This window comes from Camarhynchus parvulus, chromosome 2 (genome assembly GCF_901933205.1).
Source record: "Camarhynchus parvulus chromosome 2, STF_HiC, whole genome shotgun sequence".
Lineage (NCBI taxonomy): Eukaryota > Metazoa > Chordata > Aves > Passeriformes > Thraupidae > Camarhynchus > Camarhynchus parvulus.
Genome location: NC_044572.1, coordinates 7343416 through 7368700, shown reverse-complemented (window position 1 = coordinate 7368700; position 25285 = coordinate 7343416).

The following is a 25285-nucleotide window of genomic DNA, read 5'->3' as shown; positions in this document are numbered from 1 at the left end:
ATGTGAATCTTTCATCAATGTTATTTTTCATAGAGTAAAATCTGTTTTTCTGGCCACATATGGGAGAGAAGGGATCCTTTTTGCTATTTCACTTGAGCAGAAATTTTATACACTGCAATTGCTCACCTTCTGTACAAAACAGCTGGGACGGAACAGAGATTTGAGCACAGGCTTCAAAGGCAGAGGGATGGATTACTCAGCAATTTCACACTGATGAAAAGTTTCTCTCAGAGATCTTTAAATCTAGTTGAAAAATTAGTACATTCTGTTAAACTGTATATATAACCTGTCTAGATCATAGAGTCCTTATAAAGTTAGCTAATCAACCCCCTGTCTGCATACTCAATCCTCAATCTATCTACAGCATTTTATTCCTTAGCTTTTAGTTTAATCTGAAAAGGTAAAAAGCTGGCATGCAGCTCAGAGAATGCTTAAATTGATAAAAAATAACATGCTTAAATACAGATAAAATGCATGGTTTTGTGTGTTTTGTTTTTTAAGAATTGTGGTTAAAAGAACAATGTAGAGGAAGCATTTAAGGGAAAAAAAAATCACTTTTTGGGTAGCTGAGGTTATGCATCAAAGAAAAAAAAAAGCACTTTTCCTATCGCAATGAATGCACAGGCAGAATGCAAACCAAGGCCTTTATTGTTCAAATCTCTGAATATCTGTTCCAGGTGGTCCATCTGCAAAACCTTTAGTGCCAGAGGATGATCAAGGCATAAAAAGAGCTCAGATAAAGAGTAAGTCCAGATGTGACAGCTGAAAAAGTGACTAACAAAAGGCATAGACTAGATGGTACTCACCAAAAACTAGGTGAATACATATATGCAGATACTGAAGTATAAAATAGGTGAGCTGCTAGGTAGTACCTGGTCTTTTGTTTAAAACTGTCTTAATATCAAGGAGTAAATGGCCTCATAATGCTGGTTTAAAGGATTGTGGAAGAAGAATCAGGGAATTGAAGCTTCAGGGCAGGATGGTTGTCACACTGGGTAAATTGGTAGAAGCTGTAGTATATCAAAAACTAACAGGCACCTTGACGAAATGTGGGATATATCAGGAAAAGCTGAGTGTCACCATCATATTTTCTGAAAAATCCCTTCACCAGGATTTCTTCTCCTGGGAAGCTGAGAAGCCTCAGAGGAAAAATGAAAGCAATATTTATCTGATTTGCTTCTCCTGCGTTTTGCTGCTTTGGAATGTGGTTTGGACATTGTTTACCAACAGGTGGTTGTTTGAGTGGTTTCATGGGAATTGTTTTAACTTAATGATCAACCACAGCCAGCTGTGTCAAGGCTCTGGAGAGAGTCACAAGTTTTTCATTATTATCTTTTAGCCTTCTATCTGTATCCTCTCTCTATTCTTTAGTATAGTTTAGTATAGTATTCTTTAATATAATATAGTATCATAAAATAATAAATTAGCCTTCTAAGAACCGGTAGTCAGATTCATCATTTCCTCTCCTCAGTGGGGGACCTCAAAAATACCACAGCTGAGACTTTTGCAGAGAAAGAAAAAGATAATGTTGCTCAAGTCTATTGGAGTACTTTGAAGGAAACTTGTCTCTGCACAAAAGACTCTAGTCTGATGATGTAACTCCTCACATTTCCTAAACGCTTTTGAAAAATGGTTTTTCCAGATATTCTTAAAAAGTTAGTTGTTTTGGAATATGATTGTGAATAATCTTTGCATGGACAAGCAGTTGGCTGGGAGGTAGGAATAAAAGGGCAGGAAAGTGTAGGGTTGTCCCCAGTGCCACCCTACAGAGGATGCCAGCACATGCACTTTTCAAATTATACACAAAGGACGTGGAGAAGAGCCTTGTCAGTGAGGAGACTTGCTGATATTTTATTATTCAGATTAGTAAAAGACAAGTGAACTGAAAAGAATTGTGGAAGAATTATAGTACTATGTGACTTCATGATTAAACAGCAGATGAAATTTAACACCAAAGTGTGAAGTAATGAACTTCGTTTTAAAAATGCCAAAAAAATCCAAGCACAATCTTAACTTTGCATACATGATTATGGGCTGTGAGCTAGTTATTACCACTCAAGAAAAACATCTTGAGGTTAGAAAAGTCACTTTCATGCATCTATTAGCTGAATGCTCACTGACAATCAAAAAATGATAAAATAAAAAGGAGAAGAATAGAGAATAGAACAGAAAACATCATTATGCCATTATATGAACCCATTAAATAATCTCACGTTTGAAGTAATGCGTGCAATTTCTATCCTTCCTCTTGAAATGGATACAGACAATTGGATAATGCACAGAGGAAGTTGCAAAGGTGAACAGAGGTACAAAATTATTTCCATATAAGCCACTAGACTGAATAGAACCACCAGCAAAGATACAAGTTGTGAGCGTCACAGTGGAGGAGGCAAGGTGGTGATTGCACTTCACCCTCATTGTACAAGAATTGGAGGTCATAATTAGAAATGATGTGAGGTGGCAAGTTTAAATCAAAACCAAAAGGGTGGGTAATTTTTTGCACAATGAATATTTAAGATGTGGTAGTTTTGTCAGACTTACAGGTGTTGTAAATGCTAAAAGTTTGCACAGACTTAAAGCAATTACTGTAGGAGTTCAGGGGAGAAAAAGGTTTGGTGGACAGAGGGATCAGCCAAGTGCCTGGGCTTCCCTGGACCTGGCACAGGGCGGGCTGGGTGAGTGCAGCTGCCTGCCCACACCCTCCCCTCTACTTGTGTGAGTGCAGCACTCTCAAATGGCATCAAATACATTTTTCTGCATGTCTTGGAGACTATAAAAAAGGCATTGGCTGAGGCACAATTCTTTCTTCATATCACCCCAAAATGGAGTAAGGTTGTACATTTACTGTCCATGTCAGAGACAGTTTTGCTAAGAAAGCTCAGTAGAAAAGACAGCTTGCACCTCTTAGCAAAACCAGAGCAGACGCTCAGCCCCTGCCACCTTCTCCTGCAGGGACAACCCCTCATCCCAGCCCAGCTCCCTCTCTGAGCCCTGGGAGGTGCCCACAGCAGGGCTGGCACCACAGGATGGTCCCACCCTTGGGGAGTGTGAGCCCCTGCTCAGGGCTGAGCTCCCAGGAGCTTCCAGCCACTCCTTTCACCTGCAGCCTCCCTGAAGTGCAGCATCTGTCACTGGGGATGTCTGGTCACCAGAACTGTCCCCTTCTCCCCAGCCATATGGAAGCTGGCAGCTTGGTGGGAGCAAGTGTGAAGAGGTCTGAGCTACTCCTGCTCCGGTTAGAAAGTGCCTGGGTGTCTTTAACACAAAGAAAATCAGGCCCTTTGTATTCAAAGAAGGATGAAGCTGCTGCATAATTAAAATAATCTAATGGCAGAAAGTCCAGAGGGAATTTGCAGCTTCCAGCATAGTGGATTTTTAAATACAAACATTTTAAAAAGCAGTAACATATCTGTATAATATACAGCTGATTTACAGCCTAAGTGACAAGTATCTTGGGGTTTAAAAAATAATCTCCTCTATTTCAATTTTCTCTGTATCCCCCAGCAAATGTATGCACCACAGCCTGAGAGACACTACTAACCCTGCTGAAGGATGTTCTGATGAAACAGCTGCTGCAAACAAGTGTATTTTACCACAGCAAGAAAAAGAGCATGAGTACAGTGAGGTGCAAAATGACCCAGTCAGCATTACCGTGTGTATTTACCTAGGCTAGAGCTCTGTGTAAATAATGTATAAGGAATGATTCTTTGCTGTGTCCTAAGGGAGGCACAGCAGTTACAACAGATCATCTTAATAGGACATAGTGTCTAGGAGGCCCTGGAATATTCCTGATGTAAAACTTCTCCCACAGTGTAAAGATGTGCTTGCTTATGACCTAGCTTTTACAAATGCTTGGATGACCCATAAAATGCCTTTTGGGCAATATTTATTTACACATAACTCATCTGAATTTACATGGAAGTGTGAAATGCACAGAAAGCTGCTCAACACCAAGACACTCCCATGGAAAGATGCTCCTCAGCCATCATTCTGTTTGATTTTTTGGTATGGAGATCCAGGGTGACCATGATTCATCCAGAATGACAAGAAACCTGATGGATGGCAACAGAGAAAGCTGATTGAAGGGTTAAATGTGGGTGAGTGCTGGGGCTGGGAAGGGAGGAATGGTGCTGGCACCATTTACAGAACAGAAGCAATAAGAGGAAAGTCTGTAAAAAAGAAGCAGAAAAAAACCCCATGGACACAAGAATAGTAAGAAGAGAGTTGTTACTTAAGGGGACTGTAAGCCATAAAGTGTTGAAGAGGAGTGAGTAATAACATTAGAAGAAGCATCAAGGAGGATGGGAAGAGAGCTGAGATCTGGAGCCATGGCCAAAAAAAGAGTTGTCAGTGAGAGGTCAGGGAGAAGCTAAAATTGGGTGAAAAACAAGCCAGAAAAATGGCTGGGGGAATATAAAATGGAATTAATGGTTTTCATCAGCATTTCCAGTTAGCTGAGAGGAGAAGGAAATTAGGGAGGTGATAAGATTAACAGAAAGCAGGTGAGTACAGCTCTGGCAAGGAGCTGGGTGTGATGGATAATGACTTGTAAAATCAGCTTAGCTAGTGCTTTTTCTCTCAGAAATGTTTAATGTTGGAGGACTGGACCACTTCAGGAAAGGAAGCTATGAAGGAAATAAAGGCAGCTAATAGCTGGGGATGCAAGATTGATCAATGGAGGAAAGAACTAGGAATAGAGAGCAAGCAGAGACATCAGAGTGAGAAAAACAAGGGAGAATGAAGGAAGAAAAGACAAGATCATGAAGAAAGAAAGATGGAGAGGGCTGCAGCTTTGACCCACTTTGTCACAGTTTGTTAGTCTAGGGATTCTATCTGGGAGCTGAAATCATAACTGAAGGAGCACAGGGTAAATGCTTGCAGGAAATTCCTCCAGTGTCCCTGAGCCCTCACTTGGCTGTTAACCATACACTGGCACAGGTTAATCAAAGCTGGAGTGCAAAATTAAATTTTGAGGGAGAGCTTGAATATGTGAGGGGAACACAAATGGAAGAGATCTACACAAAGCACTAGAAACAGAAAGCAGATGAAAGAGGAGAAGACAGCATCACTGAGATAATACCTTGTCCTCCACAGAAGTGCCAGAAACCACTTGTTACTCATATTGAAGAGAGCATGGCAAGGAAAGCTACTGAGAGAGAGCTGTAATCACCACAGAATCATCATAAATGCTGAAACATATCCCCCTCATGAGCACATTAGCAGCTGAATCACTCAGCTTCTTCATTAGTCTGCGCTGGAACAAAAGAGAAGGGAAACAAAGAATTATATTTTTTTATAAGGAGTTATTTTTTCTGAGCAAGCAAGTGAATCACAAGCCAGCATCCCAAAAGAGAGTTCCTGTGCAGAACTCATTGCAGGTTAGTTGTACATGATTTTATATAAAGTGTTGGACATATTGTAGAGGGACCAACTTGTTGCCATTTCACGTTTCCCAGTGGAATGCTGTTTCCACACTGATTTCTTTCTCTTGACAGCTCTGGTAATACTCTGGATGTGATGGGTAATGGCTTGTAAATGCTGTTTAGGAAAAAAAAAAGTTGCCTTTAGTTTGGCATTATGGAAAATCTATTTTTCTTCTATTCAGATGTTTTTGCACCTGGCTGCCAGAACCCAGACATGGGCAATACAGGGGCAAGGGAACACTGGGGGTCCCTTTGCTTTCCACAAGCAATAATCAGCATTTTAAGACACATCCTGAAAATATGGGTTTAGGGAACATGAGAACAGTCACTTTTTCTGGATCCTCCTCTGGCTGTGAGACTGAAATCACAGCTCCTCCTTTTCTGTCAGTAGTATCCTAAGTTTTCTCAGAGTAAAAAGTATCTCCATTCTCTTTGCACGACATAACAAGCAGAGCCAGCACAACTTTCTTTTCCATGGTGGCCCAATAAAACCTATACAGACTAAGAGTTTTCAGCCATTTCACACAGTATTTTTCATAGTGTGGAGGAAACCACACCTGGAGAAAATACAGCAGCCTGTCCTGGCCTCCTGCTTCCCTCCCAAGCCTGAAAGAGGATAACTGAATAATAGAAAAAGCTGTGCCCATGAGCTCAGCAGTCAGAGTCCATTTGTAACATCAGTAACAGCTCACAGCACCATTTCCCAGCTTTTCTTCCCCTATCCATCTATCCTTTATCACTCTTCTAGGGTGACTTTATGAGGCTGAATTGTATCCCCATTTGTCAGTTTAGCCCAGAAGCAAGTTTTGCACCTTTAAAATTAGATCTGAGGGTGAAGGGTAGGGGAAAAGGAGAAGTGGTGGAATGTCTGAGGTGGTTGTTTTCAGAACACAGAGATAGAGATCTTCAGCATTTTTCTCTCCTGGACTGTGTTGTCTGCAGCACGGATGGACAGCAGGAGAGAGCTCTCCTTCCCTTTTTAGTTTTTGGGGTTTTTTAGCTAGCTGAGGCAGTGAAGTTCCCTGGACTGTGGCTTTTCTTTTTCTTGCAACTGTTCAAACCTGCTCTGGACTGAAAACCCAATAAAACACCAGGAGCTCACACCTGTGGCCCACTGGGGCCAGGGATGTGGCATTTCCAGCACAGGAGGGACTGATAAGAGACTCAGTGAGCCAAGCTACCCCCCACAACATGGACCTTCTGAATTTGCTATCTCTTCAGAACAGCAAGAGGTTTGATAGTTTAATATAATTAATTTTTTATGCTTGTGAATACTTTGCTTATTAAATAAAGAGGGTTTTTCCACTTTTCTTCAAGGAAATATTTTCCCAAGCCAGCTGGGGGAGGAGCTGCTTGAATCTGCTTTCCAGAGGAACCCCTTTGGAAGTTTCCTCCCAAATTTGCCCTAAACCAGGACAATCACTCAAAGGCAAAGATGCTGCCAGGCATCTCTGTGTCTTCCTTAGGGCTATTATTACTTGTTCTTTAGGTAACAAAAACTTGTACAGAAACATAAAAGGGAGCAACAGGAAATACAATTGGTGTAAACCATGCTGAGTTTGGGTGCAGGAGACTTTTTCCATCTCCTGGCTCACACAATCCTCTGCAAGCAGTGTCACTGGTTTGTACATCCACACTGTGACCAAGAGGATGGCTGTACACAAGGTAATATCAACAACTTTACAAATACAGACAATTTAAAGAATTCAAAGCATTTTATACCTGATAATTTTATTATATTTCACATGAAAATGGCAGCAAAACAGCTGAGACTAATTCTGCTTTCACACCAAGGGATTGCAGTGGAGAGGTGTTAGGATGGGGAAAAAAAAATCAAGGTTTAACTGCCTATATATTCCCCTCCTGTCTGAACTATTCCCATTAGTCTCTCCTCTCTGTTTGTACAACATGCTCCCAGGCCTTGCCAGCTCCAAGTTTTCACAGCTATTTGTTTTATGCTATTAATTCAAAGCTGATTTCCCTAAGGTGAGCAGTGACTTTCCCTCTGCTTTTCCATCTCCCAACATAGCCCTAAGTGAAGCTTTAAGGAAGCTGGATGATGCAAAGTGCATACCAGCAGTAGCAGCAATATCACATTTTCAGTCTCTCTCTTGAAAAATTATTTATAGTGAAAAAAAGATAGGAAGAATGCCTTTAAAATCAGATAGAGCTTAATGCACACAACTTGCTAAACCTCTGTGTAGCTAATTTATGGCTTACAGTCCCCTAAAGTAACAACTCTCTTCTAACTATTCTTGTGTCCATGGGGTTTTTTTTTTTCTGCTTCTTTTTTACAGGGTACATGTATTAATTCATGATTCAGGTGCAGTAGCTGTAGTTGGACTAGAATTATTTTGGGGGAAAGAGGGTTTTCTTTTTGGTTGCATCCTTAGTGCTAGAACACCCACACTATGTCTCAGCAAGAACAGGGATAGTCAAAACCCTTCTGGAACACAAAATTGCAGAAGTACAACAATTCAGGAACAACAGCAGAACTCCTCCCAAAGTCAACTGGTGCTGCTTCTGCAAGGCTGGTTCTCATGCACAGGCAGCACTGGGTGATTGTGACTGAAAATTACAGAGGTCAGTGAAAAAACAATCAGTGGAAATATCAAATGGCGATGTTCAGCTCACACTGGTGGGTACATGTTTCCTCAAGAAGCATCACTCAGGAAAAATCTCCCCTCGTGGCCATCTGGACTTCCTCAGGGCATGCAGTGGATACTTGTGTGCTTCTCCCAAATTCTGCTGTCCCTGTTAGAGATAGCTGCAGATGTGTGCACAAACCCTTCAGCTGGACATTGTGCATCCCGCCACTGCCTCAAGTAAAATTGCAGGCTGGCAACTTTTTTGACAAATAAGCAGCAAGTAATGAATGGACATGAGCAGAATGAGATATTAAAAGAAAAGCTGGGTAATCCACAGATCATGTAACCAGTAGGATAAATAACAGATGGGCAAAGATAATCTTGGATTGGAGACTGAACAGTGAAAATGCAATAGAGTGACTTAAGATGAACTTGCAATATGAACCTGTCCTTGCCAGGACCCCTGGCACAGACTCCTTTTACCCTAGCAAGGATTTAGAGTCAGGAGCTGTAGAATGCAGCTCCCCCTGAACTGAAGCTGGAAATTAAAGGGAAAGAAGACGAGAAAACAGCCCTTTTAATCCTGAGAAAACACCTGGGTCTTCTATTTATGGAAATGAAACATGGTATTAATGTTTAAAATAAAGTGACAACCAACCATTAAATCTGCCACAGACAGGAATAGAATTCTTTCAGGGTTACTGGAGTCAATGGTGATCTAAATAGGCATGAAATGAGGTTCTGAATGATTGTGGTGTTTCTTTCCTTTTCTCTAGGGCCACAACTGGGATATTCACATCACCAACAGGGGAAGCAGCCACTGCTTCTGGAAACAAACCAGCACAGGGAACCTCCTAGGAGAGAGCTTGTTTGGAGGAGAAAGCAAAGAAGCCATGGGCAGCATGAGTGGCTGTTTCTTGGCTTTACTGGAAACTGTGTGTTTGTTTTGCTGCTTTTTTTCCCTCCTTTCACTGTGTAGAACACAGTCCCTGGAGAAAGCAGAACACACTCCCTGGAGAAAGCAGACTTTACCCAGCCCCCTAAAGGCTCTCTGCTATTCAAGCTGCCTAATTACCAATAACGTCACATCAACTCATCTGAACCCCCCTGCAGAGGGATTACAGACCTTTGGGGAGTCAGATGAGGCTGCTAAGTCTCAATTCACTTTGAACATTTCACAGATAGCTACTAATCACAGGCAGGCTCTTCTGTGCAGCTCAGGAAGCAGGGTCATGTCTAATCTGGTAAATCAGTGCCCCTGTGCCATTGTTCTCTGGGTAAACACAGGGCATGTGTGACCTGGGGGTGACCTGGGCTTCCTGCTCTGCAGCCAGCAGATTTATGAAACCAGACTGGGTGTATCATGAGTAGAAACTCTCTGATGAGGTTGGAATTGAGGATGATTTTAAGCAGTTATGGGCTTATCATGAGCAGAAACTCACTGATGTGTATCATGAGTAGAAACTCTCTGATGAGGCTGGAATTGAGGATGATTTTAAGCAGTTATGGGCCTTTTGTGGGGTAGTACTTTAAGTTGGATGCTTTGAATGTTATTAATTTAAATTCCCTTTCCACACTAGAGAAATGAGGCTTTCTACCTGGAAGATTACTGCTGAAGCAAATAATTCACTGTTGATCTTATTTGTTCACTGAAAGTATGAATCTGCCGGCTCCTGAGGATTTGACACTGAAGAATGGCCACAACTAATTCTGTGAAAGATTCCCAGAAAGGCACAAATTCTCTTGCTGATTGCATTGAAGTGCTATCACCCAGACAAAATCACAAAGGACCTCTCCTGAAATATTACTTACAGGCCTTGACATATCTGTGACTTCCCTGGAGTCTCCTTTGCTACCTCACTAACTCTCCCAGGGAATGAGAATAAGTTGAAAACCGAAATTTGTGACCCAAGAAGCATTCTCAGATTTGAGATTTAATCTGGTAACACAATGAAAACACAAACTCAGTGTTGTTTATTTGTGGTTATTTTTGTCTTCCCTTAGCACAAAATAGTTTCACATAAGGTACTTGTCCTTACTGAAATATTTTTCTCTTGAGAAGATCAAGTTGTTCTGTTTACTCAGAAATTGTTGGATTTCATTTTATCTTAAATTGAATGGAGCTCTGAGAAATCTGATCCAGTTGAAGATGTTGCTGCTCATTGCCAGGGGTTTGGAATAAGTGACCTCAGGCATTTCTTGGGTGTTTGATCACAACCTACCTGCAGGTAGAAGCCAAACTCCTCTTGATTTTAGCTGTGTACCTTTACCCCTAGGAGCAGATCAGAGTGAAGGTTACAAAAGCAGCATTTTTTGCAGCCAGCCCAGGGATTCTCAAAGCTGTCATGAATCAAAAGGAAAGTCTGGCATGTTTCAAAGAGCCATTTACCAACTGTCCCCCTTTTATCTCACTGTGGAGGCAGGGGAGGCAGGTGGGAATGTGTGGAGACAGCCAGATCCAGATCCTTCCCCATTTTGATGGTTTTCCTTGCTCTTCTAAAATAAATGTAAGTCAAGTGGTGATGTAATTTACATCTCAAATGACACAAAAGCTGCAACAGAAGACATGTCCTGCAAGGTGACTATAGTTGGATATCTGGACAAGAATACCCAGTCTATTAAGAATTGAAAACACTTTCAAAGTTCTCTGTCCAGCTGCTAGACAGAGGCACAGAAAAACTGTACTGTTCAGAGCTGTGACCAAATGACAGAGTTTATAACTATTATTTTATGATTTTTCCTCAGACTCTCCTATCTTATCTATTATTCATATTTCTTCCCCTTGTTTTAGAGAAGGAATAAGCCAAACTGAGGAATATGGATAACACTGCCCTGGAAGTTGCGTGTTAAAGAAGAAAATTTAATGGAATGAAACTTTAGTATCATCTTTGGGTCTGAGTTGATGTGCTGTGGGGCCTCTGGGGAGCCTGGCTGGGTATATTTAGATCTTGAGGCTTTCATTCAGCGAAGCACTTAATCATGTGCCTTGACATTATGCTCCTGAGTGCTCCTTCTGGACTTCTCATCAGGAGTCCTCATCTCTCTGACCTTGTTCATGAACATGTAGCTACATCACTAGGTTCATCTGCATTAAGGACCTTAATTAGAAAAGGACTTCATCTGAAAGGTTCATAGCTGAGCTGAGGGCAGGGGGGAAATCAGCTTTTGAAATCAAGCCACTCTGTGTGACAGCCCTTAGCTGTGAATTTCTGCATCTGAAGCTCTTGTCCAGGAGGGTGCTGCCTTCTGCCTACCAACCATGGGGGTGCAAATATTGCTCTGGGTGGGATTCACAACAATTCCAATGTCAAACACAGTAATGACTGCTGTCTTCATAAAAGGAGGCCAAACAAACTAAGAAATGTGCAGCACAAAGGGAACACTGACACTGCATAATAAAAAAAAAGGTTTCTGTACAAAGCCATGATAAAAAAGTTTACATTTGTCATCGCAGTTAATTGTATTGGGTGTAAAATTAATGAGCCTTACCTCTAAACTCCATTTAAGACAATAGTTAATTGCTTCATTTTAATAAATTTTGGCAGAATGGCGAGTATAACAATGACTGAATGCTCAATTATTACCTAGGCTAGAAAATGAAGATATACAGTATTAATGATATTCACAATCTGAAAAGCAATTAGGATCCTGAAGGTAAAATATACAACTCACTTAAAACCAGGGTAATAAATGAACTTTCTTATCAAACACAGGGGAAAACAAGGTCTTAGAAGCAAGATATCTTATTGCTGGGGATTTTAGCTTGATTCTTATATTGTTCCCCTCCCTTGTGTCTGTGACATGTTCAGAACCTGTCAACAGCAGTGTCATGGGAACAGGAGAGAGGCAAGCAAGGAGCAATGCATTCCTGCTGAACAGCTGTTGAGGCATGAACTATTTCTGTTTCTGACAGCAGCTTGTGCTGTACAGGGCGGATGTAGGAGCTGCATTAGAGAGCTCAGATTTACAGCAGCACCAACAGAGGAAAGGGGCATGACAGGTCTGGGAACTGAGGGTCAGAAACAACAAAAAAAAACTTTGGACAGAATTAATCTTCACTGCAAATATGTTCTACAGCTCAGACACGCAGTGGTGTATTGCTGAACCATAAAATTCTGGGGTGTGGAGATGCTGTTCCTACTCCTACCACTTAAATTATTGCAAACATCTCTTTTCCCTCGATTGTGTTTCTTCTGTGGGCATTGAAAGCTCTCTAGAGCAGGACATGTCCCCTTGTAAATGGAGTGAAACAGGAGTTGTTGGTCTCCAGGACATCTCTGGCACCTCCAGAGCTGCCCCAAGGAGCCCTCAGAGAGCTGAGCCCTCCTCAGGAGGGGCCTCCTGAGAGCACCATTGCAGTGACCCCCCTTGTATGGCAGGGGCATGGGGTGGAGGGGATTTGGATAAATATTGCTGGAAGCGGCAATATTTCTTCTCTCTTGCACCTCTCCACGCGTATTTTTTTCTTCTGGGCAATGTTACCAATCTGATGTGAGAATGTTTACAAAACCAGCTTTTTCATCGAGCACTGAAGGAAAAGTCTAATTTTTTTGTTAAATTCCTGCAGCCCTCAAATCTTTGAGATGCATAATATTACGCTTCATCTCAATTTTTCCCAATAAAGAGAAATTAGGTTGTTTCAGAAGCACAATGTCAGTTACTCTAGGTGGTCTTTAACTAGTACATTGTACAGAAACACCTCTCCTTTTGATTTACAAATTATTATATTCCCCAGAAGTCCAAAGTCCTGTATGCATTCATTAGCAAAATTTCTGCCTAAACTCAGGACATTTTCTGAGCCATTTTCTGTTTCTTTGAGAAATCTCTTTTCTTGGCAGTTTGCAGCCCTGTATTTCCATTTTCACAACTGCTTTTTTGGTTTCTTGTTCCATGACTGATTGTGCTCTGTTTATCTATATTTAATCACATTCACTATTTGATATTACTTCAGAGTCCAATTTCAAAGCCCATTATCATTTGTGGGTCTTTAGCATAATCTAAACACCAGAAAACCTTGATTTCATTGCCATTATACCCAGTGTTAACATAAACAATAACAAATCTCACATCCCACAGATGGCTTTTGCAGAGTCTCTCATGGATGTTAAATATTCTTTTAAAAAAGATGATTTCTAGAATTAACCTAATTTTAAGCACTGTGCTAATATCTCATGCCTGTATAACTCTGCTTCTTAGATGTTATTTTAATTAGGAACCAAAGAATTGGGTTAAAAGCCTTATGAATTTTCTACTCAATGTAGTGATTGGTTTCATCACAGAAGCCTTTACACTGACAGTAAAACTCATGTTTCTAACAAGCCAGTGAAGCACAACTCTTTTTTTATCAAATCACATGGGCTTTCCAAAGTAGAGCCAGTATTACATTTTGTGTCCTTTAAAAACAGATTCCTCCTTTAAACCAGATCCCTTCACAGGAGCTAGGACATATTCAGGTGGCTTTGGGGGTTTTGTGACAGATCAAATGTGCAGCCTAAGCGGAACATGAAAATCCTGACAATGGCTTCTACTCCTGCCTCCTTTTTTTTTTTTTGGTTTTTAATCATGGCTGCTAACTGGCACTGCTTTTCTAACAAATATTTGCAAGATGAGCCTGTTTCCACCACTTTTCTACTCTCTGTTTTCTGAATCCCATCAGCTAGGGCTCGTGTATCCTGGCTGAGGCAGGATGCTCACCTGAATTAATCCTTGAAGCAATTCCTATTCACCCAGCTCCGAGACCTGTAGAGCAAGGTGGGCTTTGTGTGCTTTGACTTTTCCATGACTTTTTGATTTAGGGCCTCTGCCAAGGCATTTCAACCACTGCACTGCTTGTGCCAGGCAACACCTGAGATTTTTCTCAGCAGCTTTAGTGCCCCTTTCCCCAGGTGAAACTATGGCAGGAAATTTGCCTTTGTGCCAAGGATGACTGTGCCAGTGCATAGAAAACCTATTGAGCTGTTGTTTTTAGAAGTCAGTTTGTTTTCCCCTGGATCAGTAGAGACTTCTGAAAGCTTGACAGCAACCACCTTCCAGGCTTGGCTTTTCACTGAGGTTCCTCCTGCCTTTCAGCCCTTACTCCTCCTGAACTCTGCTTGCATGGAGACAGTGACCGAACTTGCTTTTCACAGCTCCAGGGCACACCCAGATGTTCTTGTAACACATTTCAGCTCCTCAGAATCAGGGGTGGCCAGTTTCTGTCCTGGGCTTCCCACAGATTTTTCTTCTTTGCTGCCAGTGTGATGGTGGAAAAGGGAATTGCAGGGCTAGACAGAGTCTGATTAAAAATATAAATAAATGAGAGATAAGGGAAGGAAGTCAGAAAAAATGCTTGAACAAAGAGATGAGCACTGGGAGGTAGAAAAGAGACCAAGGAAAGGGAAATAAAGCTGGGACCAAACAGTCAAGCAGGGAAGAGAGAGACATCTGGTGCACTGGCAGAAAAACCTCTGAGCATGGTGGATGGAAAAGAGGTTCAGAGTCTCCTTAGACTCTCCTGCCACTGATGGAAAAGCATGAAACCCTCTGGCCAGCCACTGCCCTGCTCTTCAGTGCCAGTCTGCACTGGGAACAGTGACCAGCTCCTGCTCTAGTTCACTGATCCCAATGACCACGACCAAAGGCCAGAGCTTCACTCTGCTGGCTGTGGGACACAGACTGATTTATGTTACACCACTTGCTGAGATTTACCCTGGGTGGCAACAAGGTTCTGTTTGGGTTTTTAACCAAAGCAGAATGGAGGAGCCTTAATATTAAACAAAACTGTCATTAAAAGACCATTACTGGAAAGTCAAACAGTCAAATATGAAATTCAGATTGACAGCAGAGATCTCTCACTGCTATAAACACATCTTGTAAGTGAGAGACGTGGAAGCCTTAAATCCCTCAAAAGTTATCACTCTGGGTGCCCTTTTCATAAAAAACCTTAAAACAATGAAAAATTAGTTCTGTCAGCAGTCCTTTCCTCTGTGATTGTAAATGTTTATATGATATGGGTCAAGAATGAATTTTAGACATTCTTTTTCCAAAGGAGGAGTAAAAATCTTTGACAAAGACTGCAAAGAGTAAAAGCTGGACAGTTATATCTGGAGAGGGAAGTAACCCTATCAATCTAATTAACTGCTTTAGTATCTTTGAAGATGAGAATTGATTCTTTAGAGCTCACCTGTGTGGAGGGAAGGGTGAAATAACAGAGTGGAAATTAGCAGCTTGGAACAACATTTCAGTTTACAGCTCTGTAAAGAACCTCCGGTGTGTTAAGTGATTTACTTAACAGGAGGGTGTAAAATCTGGAAAAGGGAAAATAAAAAACTCACATTTGAGATGTATTCTGCTGATACCCCAGCTCATACTGCTTAGTCCCTGCAGAATTCAGTTTTGCAGTGTGTTTTACAGACATAAATGGCTAGATGCTTCCCCAAGATCATATGGGACACCAACCAGAGCTCCTTGTCCCCTCCTGAGTAAAGAGGCGACCTCAGCTGAGATATGAGAGCCACTCAAACCCAAGAGTATAAGGAGATGGGGGAGATGTTTGTCTATCTCCAAGCATCTGAGATAGTCTGACTATTAATTGTGCCTTCTCCCAGGGTGACTCACAGAACATTCTTGATGTAGAAAATTCACCAGATGTTGTCAGCACCCGGTCTTAGAGAGGAAGACCTGAAAGGACTGCAGAAAAACTGACTTTTGGAAGGGTTGGGAATTAATAGGAACCAACTTCTCAAACACTCATGGTATTTTATATTCCTGACAAAACAACTGAGGCTGCCAAATATATTGCTTAAAACAGGTTAAAGTAGCTCGAAAAAAAATAGGTGATTCTAAGGAAATAATCATAAACCTGTCTTTGGCCACACATCACTCTTGAACTTTGCTTCAACTACAGTACAAGACAAGATTATGGGTTTGTCTAGGGACAAAAGTGAAATTTATTTCCCTGTAATTTTTTTTTTGTGCTGGTTTTAGCTAGGATAGAGTTAACTTCCTTCACAGGAGCTATGCTTGGGATGTTTTAGTTATTGCTGGGCAGGGCTTACACAGAGCCAAGGCCATTTCTCTTCACCTGCCAGGGGGTTGTGAGGGGACACAGCCAGGAGAGCTGACCCTGCCTGACCACAGAGATATTCCACACTCTATGGCATCATGCCCAGTGCATAAAGCTGGGGGAAGGAGAAGGAAGATGTTCAGAGTGATGACTTTTGTATTCTCAAGTCACCTTCATGCCTGAGGGAGCCCGGCTTTCCTGGGGGTGGCTGAGCCTGTCCATGGGAAGTGAGGAATGAATTCCTCGTTTTGCTCTGCTGTTGTGTGTGGCTTTTGCTTTGCCCTTTAAACTGTTTTTGTCCCAACCCACAAGTTTTCTCATTTTTGCCCTTCCAATTGTCTCTCCCATTCCACTGGGAGGAGCTGTGTGAGTGTCCATGTCAGCCTTAAACCAGGCCATGGACATTTGTTTTAAACTTATTTAAACAAACATTTCAAAATAGATGGAGGCAATTTTCTTCCAAAAGGAGAAGATTAAGAAGCCTGCACACCAGATTGTCAGTCCTCCACCCTTCACAATAAAAGGTGATTTATCATCAGCAAGCAGTCTGAATTACATTTTTGGAGTCTGCATCCTGCCACTTCTTCTGGACAGTAGAAAGAATGGCTTCATGAGCAAACATGAGACAGAAATGAAGAGCAAGGACAACTACAATTCTGTCCCTGACTCTTGCAACATTTCCTGATGGCACTGGCAAGTGGTATGGCCCCTTATTTTCTGTCTCAAGTTCTTCAGGAAACCACCATTCATTGGTGCTTTTAGGGTAGTTCAGGTCTTTAGAGGGTGAGGGCAGAACTATCTCCATACTGGACTCAGTAGCAGTTCTGAATCCACACCAATTACAGGAGACAAATGATGAAATTTATATTTTTATTGAGGACCAACTCAGCAAAGTCATTGACCATTTTCTAGCTAACTAGTGCTGTGATTCATCTCACCTACCTTAAGAGCCAAGCTGGTCACCCTTCATGGTCAGTGGGACACAGAGGCATTTTGGGGACTTAATTTATCACCTGTATTCACAGTCTCAGGCTGCTGAGCTGTTCCCTACCCTGTGCAGCTCCCATCCCCTTGCTCAGATATGGATGCCTACACTGCAGATGAATTTTAGCCTCACTGCCTGATTTTCAGAGAAGCTGAACACCCAATTTTTTTTTAAATTTCAGAGGCCTGTTGAGGTGTTTGGAAATTGCTGCTGTTTAGCCTATTTGTGGCATAACTTTCTCAAACCCCTTGACTTGTCAAGACCATGAGGTTGTAAGAGCTCGTGCAAAATGTCACCTTGGTACTTGCAGGACACTTTTCCCTCAGTAGATACATCCAGGCAGGGACATCTGTTGAAACACTTCCTGCAAAACGGATGGGAAAGGCTCTTTCCTCAGAGTCTCCTCATCCTGGCAAATCCAGCTCCTAATTTTTCTCTTATAGATGTCTTATAATTCTCTTATAGAAGGTTGGGATCTGAGCTACAGCGGGTCGTCTGACTCCCTGAGCCTTTTCAACATCAAAGATTAGGGCTGAAAAACTGTCAGAAAGTTGGAAGCATTTAGGGCTGAGTGAGCCTCCTCCAAAGCAGCTGTATTAACCCTACCATAAAATTAAACCCATCCTCTCCAAAGCAGATGTGTTTTTCTGCCTGATGGAAGTCAATGGAATTTTAAATGTGATTCACCAGGGCCAAGCTTCAGAGCTTTCTCAGTTTTAACCCTTTCTTGTGCATTCCACTAGTTGAGATTCTCTTATTTAGCTCAGCTCCGAGAATTTGGGGAGAAAGAAAGTCTAACAAACTGGTTTTGCTTGATAAAGGTAAGTACACTAGCTACTTCCCCAGTGGAAGTTCAGAAATTTTAAGGAAATGGTTTTCAGTGGACAGGAAAATGAAACATGAAAAAATTGGAGTTGTTTAGAAACTACAGATCTACTAACTTCTGAAGGTGTTCAGAACTTCTTGAGTAAGGGCTGAAGATAAATTAATATGTGGTGCCTCCCAGTGTGGTAACCAAAATGTTCTCAGAGTTACTTTTTGAGGCAATGTTTCCATTCCTCATATTTTATATTTTGACATTGGAAAAAAAATCACATTTGAGAGAGGTTAACTTAGCAGAGGTTATGCTTTTGCTAGCTTTCCTTGACTGTTTTGTAACCAGTTTTGTAGAAAAATGTTTCTATTCTAACCATGTCTCTCCTTTGTTATTGAAATGCTTCCAGACCTGTTGGTCTCACCGCAGACTGTGCAGGGTATTGCAGCTGTCCAGATCTGAATTCAGATAAATAAGAGATCTCCCTTATCTATCTCCCTAGTTTCTTTCTTGCTTGAGCCATGGTTCATTTCAAGAAGTTAATTAGTCTTTGATCTTCTCTTCTTCCTACAGAAAGAACCTTCTCTGATTTCAAACACATTTTCCTACCAGCGCTGATTTTAGTGGGCTGCACAGAATGTGTGCAGACATCCCCAGGAGAGGAGAGAGCAAAGGGACCCTTTAGCCCTCAGAGCAATGTTCTTGCCCACCTCCCAAGTGTTGTGGTAGAACCCCTCTGATCAGCTGCACACACTCCAGACAAGGTGTGCACAACATTGATGTTTGCTGAACACCCACAAGTGACTCACTGAACCCTGATGTCTTCCCTTCAGATCTCTACAGTGGGGGGAAGGAGTTTCCTTCACCCAAAATCTGCAATGGTGGCTGTATCTCCGTGCTCCACACTGGAATTAAGTGTTTAAATGACCCTGTGCATCTAGAGTCCTGCCCAGAGAATAATGGATAAAGGACAAGGGATGTGGAGAGCAAAGAGGGATGGTCAGGGGTGCTGAGCACCTGTGGGAGTGAGAAATAGTTGTCAGGGTACCTGTTGCTGATTCCCTAACTACTGGGACTCTGGCTGGGCCTTCCCAGGGGGCTCCCCTGTCAGGTGAGACCCTCCTGGAGTGGTCTTGTGTCAGGAAAGAGAGATGCATTGGGTTTTTTCTGTCTCCAGGTTCTTGTTTATTGTGATCTTATTGAGAGTTTTGCATGCTGTCCCACCAGGCTCAGGGCACTGGAAAAGCACTTCAAAAATGGCCAACAATCTCTTGTTCCAAGGTCTTTAAAAGCTAAACTATCTAATTAAAAACTAACACCTAGATTATTTCGCTTTTAACCCAATAACTGATCCCACAGAGACAACAATGGGGACTTTTCCGCCCAATAAAAAAATGCCACCCAAACCTATGAAGAAGGAGGAAGAAGAAGCATGAAGAAGAAACCCAGGACAACACTCTGTGCCCTCCATCTTGCTTCCATCCACAACATACTAAAAATCCCAAAACCTAAATTTCCCACCTAAGTGATACACCTACACTACTCTCTACAATCTACTTCACACCCTAGTGGATTCTGGTCTATTTTGGAGTTTAGGGAACTTTCTCCATAAATGAGGGTCAAAGTCAGTGCTCCCCTGGGGGTCAGGGCACCTCAGAGCAGACAGGGAAATATTCCCAGTGCCCCGGGTTGCCACAAGTTGTAAACAATGTCTAAGCTTGGTGTGAGACCACAAGAAGAGGAGGTTGGGCTGGAGGCACCTTCAGCTCGGGTCCTGCCAGGGAAGCTTCCTGCAGATCATCCCAGTTGAGTTGTAGCACTGGCCCTAAGGAGAAATAGGGGAGGAACCTCTTCCTGCTGGCATGGACCAGCAACACCCAGCTCATCTGCTCCTGACCTTTGCAAACAATAAATGTTTCTGAGACATGCTGCTGTGAGTGAGCATGTGTGAGGAGAGATACATGTGAGCCCTGAATTTATTGTCTGTATTATTTCATGATTGCTAGTCTTAATACACTTAGAAAGATTCAGAGGATGGAGTGAAGCAGCAGGCATGAGATACCACATAACTAATCACGGCTCAGCCAAATCCCCCCCAAAAAGTGAGCAATATTACAAAGGTGCTTCCACACTCTTTCTTGATTCATTTTTTTTGAGATTTCTGCCCAAATAAGGGGCGTTGGAATGAAGGCCCATGGTGATATTGCCTGACCTTGGAACTCACACCATGCAGCAACCGAGCAAGGACATGGAAAAGAAAAAGTTGTTAATAGATTCTTCAGGGAAAAAACCCACAAACCTAAGACAGAAATATTGCATTCAATCAGCACAGCCTGTCAGCCAAATTCTGGTGCAAGGAGCTCTTTTAGACTCCATGAGCTTATTCTTAAAAGACAAAGGAAAGGTGTTCAAGCCCAAAAGTGTGACTGCAGCTCACTGTGTGATACAGATAATTACAATTGCCCTTATGTACAGCCACTTACCTGTAATTAATTCATAAAATAATTATTGCAAGAGTGCTGCTGTAGTTAGATTTTACATTGAACTTCAATAGAGAATTCTGCTGCTGCTGAATACCAAGAGCTAAAAATAATCAATATGAAATAAGGGCTGCCATAAATACTGGATGGGACTGATTTGCCCTGCATAAGGGAAAGACAGGAAACAGTAAAAGGAACTGGTTCAGCACTGAGGGAGAATTGATTGAACATGAGGTAGTGAAGGACTGAAGGTGCCTCCTCCTCCTCTTCCTCTGGGGTGAAAGTTCCTCTGTTTGGGCTTTCCATGGTGTGTGCTGTCAAGTGCTCTAATTTTCAGCTCATAATCTGAATACTGACCACTTAAAAATTGAGCACAGAAAGTCACTTATTTTGTTACACAGTAAAGGGAAATAAAAAGAGCCAAAAAAAATCCAGAATCAATCCTTTCTCAGGAAGATTTATGTGTGGCACTAGGACCGTGAGCCACAAAAAGGGCAGGTTTCCATTTTACCAAGAACTGGGATAGATTTAAGAGGACTTACAGTATCAACTTTCACAAATATTCCTTCTGATATATGCATATCTCTTCTATCTTGGTTTATTGAGCTTCACTTTCACCACAGTGACATTGCTTTACCTTTTCCATCTGATTGGACTTATTTTACTGCTGATGTGGGATGCATGAGGGAGGTTCAGTCATAAGCCCAAATGTTTTCCTCTTCTCCTCTTTTCCACTGCCATCACTCTGGCACTGGCCATGCAAGGAAACTGCTCTTCATTATTTGCAGACACTTCACACACTGGCCAGAGGTCTGGGTCGAAGCACAGGATTTTCCAAAGACATATCTCCTATGGCTTCAGGAGACACCCACATGTATGGGTGTGTGCCGCATAGCACACCTCCAGGAAAGACACCAGACCTCCCTGGTGCAACTGGTAGAAGATGTCTGAGTTTTCCACATGACACACCTGCTGGTGAGAGCTGGGACAGAGGTCAGAAATTATTTAAACTCATCTATTTATCTTGGAGCTGCAGAACAGCACAAGACTCTGGCACAGCTCATCAGCCAGGGGTTTATATGTTTGTCTTCCCCTATTCCTGGGTCATTTCTGAGCACAGACAACACCAACCTTACCAGAGATCCTTAACGCAGGATCTTTACAGTGTGAGAATAAACTGTTCTTATCTAATTAATTAAGCAATTCCTGGTTAATTGCTTTCAGTGATTAATCTGGAGTAGGAATTTCCTTCTTATCCCTGAAGAACTTAGTTTCCTTAACAGTCTTTGGTGAGATATATAAGTTTTTTAAACTTCAGCTCCTTTACAATGACAAAACCATTATCTTCATGCTCTTTGGCTCCTTGCAAATAATCCCGAGACATGCGAAAGACATAACTTCCTTCTTTTTTTTTCTTTTTTTCAATGAAAATCCTGTTAAATCTTTACAATATTTCAGGGTTTTGTATCTGTACTTCCTAATTCTGTTTTTTATGGTATCTTATACTTTTTTTGTCTGGTGTGAAAGACAGAATCACTAATCTCTGGATTCTCACACCACTCCTAAAGCTTTTTTAAAGGGTAATAATGTATTTGCCACTGAGACTGTGTTTATTGCCCTACATTGCTCACACAGGAAGGCTCATTTTAACAGTACTTAGTGATTCCTCAATTTCATATTTGAATACCATTTGAATGCTTGAGTTACTATATCCAGCTTTACAATTAGCACTTCATTTCAGGCCACCTTTTTCAGCTCTGCAGCAGTAAAGCAGAGTTTGGGTGTAGGAGTCTTCCAAACCTGTAGTGATCCATGAAGCAAGAATATCATTTCACTCCTATATAAAATAGCAAGTACTTCCCTCTCCAGCAAAGGTAGTTTATGAATATAATAAGAGGTTGCAATATTTCAAAGTATTTTCTCAGCTTTTGTTGTCAGTAATAAAATGTTGAAATAAAATTAATAAAATATCACAACAAGCAGTAGTAAATAAATCCTTCCAAAACCCATTAGAAGGCACTACTGAAGGAGCAGAACTGCACATTAATTTTTGAATTACACACACATGATAAACCATGGCAAATTGAGTATCTTCTGTAGGAGTGCTGACTTAATGCCCTGTCACTGTGGACCTGCTGCCTCCTATCCCCCTACGGATAACTCCTCCCCTGAGAGTTCTGTGGCTCTAATCATCCCTAAATGTGAAAACCTGGAGCTCATTATCCCATTGTGTTTGCTGTGCTGAGAGTGACCTGCCACTTTTTGCCAGCCTGCACGCAACTTCTGAAACTCTCAGTGAGATGTTTTTTTGCCAATTGGGGTTAAGGGCAGGCTGGATTTGGGGTTTTTGGGGTTTTTTGGTTTTTTTGTTTGGTTTGGTTTGTTTGGGGGTTTTTTTTGTTTGTTTGTTTGTTTTGTTTTTTGTTATGTTTTGTTGTTGTTGTTGTTGTTGAGGTTTGCAGCTTCCCACAAGTTGCGCTCCGGAGAGCTGCAGTTGCGTTTTTGATGCTGTGGCATCCAGACCTTAAAATGACATTCACCCATCTGTGCCAAATGCAAATCCAGCCTTAAAGGGTGGCTGCCCTGGGACTCTGCTCCTCCCAAGAATGTCTTTCCCTGCAGCATCCTGTGGGAGCTGTGAAGCCTGGAGGAAGCAGGGACATTACTCACCTGCAGGTAGATGTCTGCAGGCAGGGTGTCCAAGGGGAACCAGGCCTTCCCAGCTCCCCTTGGAGCTGCTGTGTTCATCTGAGCACAGCCTGGAGCAAGTCAGATGGCTGGCAATGCAAAAAGCTCTGCAGATTATCAAGAGACCTCAGGGTAAACTGCTCCAGGGTGGTCGCCCACCTTCCCTCCCCTCAGCCTGGCTGTGGGTTCTTCTGGGAGCAGCACAAGCAACCAGAGAAACTCAGGAGACCCTCAGGCTCCTTATCTATATTTTTTCACCTTTTTGCTTCTATTTTTCCCTATCAGAGCAGAGGCAGAGGGGAGAATTTCCCTGAGTTTCCCTGCAGGGCAGGCTGTCCCTGCTCAGCACTGGCACCATATGTCCAGGGAAGGGCAGGAGCAGGTTTGTCCCCGGGCAGCTGGCCAGGGGAACAGATGGCTGCACCAAAGCACTAAAGACTGTGAATCAACCCTGGATGTGGAGGGCACAAGTCAAATAAAACCATTTAAAGGTCTGCCCAGCCTGCAGTCAGCCACCAGTTTTAAAGGAAAAGACACAGCATTTGGAAGGAGTACTGGGGGGTTAATTCTTACTGGTGCGGCTCTATGAGTCCCAGTTAAGTGGCTAAAAGAAGAGAAAAGTGTCCCATTCTCAGAAAGAAGAGCCACTTCTGTCCCCAGAATATTCCTCTGATAGGAGAACACTTTTGATTTCAGCATAGATGTTAATCTGTTTGTTTTCTTTTAACAAACCGGGCTCAATTGCTCTGAAGAGCCCGGCATGCACCATGGCAAGTGCTGTGCCATGCTTGATGCTGTTCCAGACACAGGGCAATGCATCCTGCCTTGGAAGGAACAGTCTGAGACAGGGAAGTACCCTCTGAAGCAAAAAAATCTGTGCAATGAGGCCAGCAGTGCTGCCTGCTAAGATTGCAGATGACTCCTTTCTTATCTAAACAAGAAGCAGAGAGCATTGGGAAGGAGCAGAGCCAGTTTTTGCCTGCTTGGCTGTGCTTTTTGGCCACCAGGTCAGGAAGGTGCTAAAATCTGCTGCAGAGGATGCTTGCTTTACAGACTCAATAAATCTCTGACTATTCAGATGGAAAATGAATAATAATTTGCTTAATAAGTTTTGCATGCACAATCCTTCCAGTTTTGATCAAGATTTCATTTAAATTTGTTGTTAAGAGTGAGGAAATCTGTTTAGGTTTTCTTTAAGCAGAGAAAGCCCTTTCCCATCTAATAGCAGTTTTACTATTTTCCTAATCTTGCTTTGCACTAGTCATGCCCTGACTGTTTTAAGGACACAAAATAACAAATATTTCACCATGTATTTTCTGTTGTTTTCTTGGTGTCATTTTTGGAGCTGTTATTTTAGCATTTATCAGAGATAAATATTTTTTTTAATATGCGCAGTCAAAAGTTACAGCCACTGTAATTAAAATTGCAGAAGAGTTTTCATAATAAAGCCTCCTAATTCCCACATATAAAGCATCAGATTCTATTTGGATTCCTTCACTAACATTGTTCACTGATGAATAATATTCATTTATAGATCTCATGGGAACAGCAGTTTAGAATGGCTGAAGGAAGATGATTAAAGGGATGATAAGAATCGCTTATAAAGTGTTAGAAACTCTGGTACATGCACACCTCATTAGCTGTCTGGAGACAGTTTTCATAGATTTATTGCCAGAGAGGTGGTGCAGAGGAGTGACAAAGGTCCTGCCTGGGCTCCTGCTGCGGCACAGCCTGTCTGTGTGTCCTTGTCACCCTCACTTAGCCACGAGCTCTATGGGGGTGCTGAGGCACCAGGTGCCCCCAGCTCTGAACCAGGGCACGCCACTGCAGGTGCGGCCATTCGCTTCTTGGGGACACATTTCTGTGCTGCTGCTCCTCCTGTGGCCCCCTCACCAGTCTGATGGATTCCCCAGCTGAAAGCAGGTCTCCAGCAGAATTAAACCTCTTCAGGTGCCCACACCTGATAGCAAGCCTTCTGGTTTCTTCCTTATTTTTTTTAATGCAGGAAATCAAATGTCCCAGCCAAGGCATGGAGATATTTCCCTATGCTGCCCAGAGGGAGGTATAGAAGTGAAATATTTTCCAGCTCTATGAGAACCTCTGAGAAATGCAGTGCTGGCACTGGGATGTGCCTCACCACCCCAGTGATGGGCTGAGCTCTTCACAGGGCTCTTTCCTCCCCATGCACCAGGTGGCTCAGCATCCACACCTGCCTGGGCAGGGAGGTGGAAAACAGCACAGTAATCAAGAAGCAGGCTCTTTT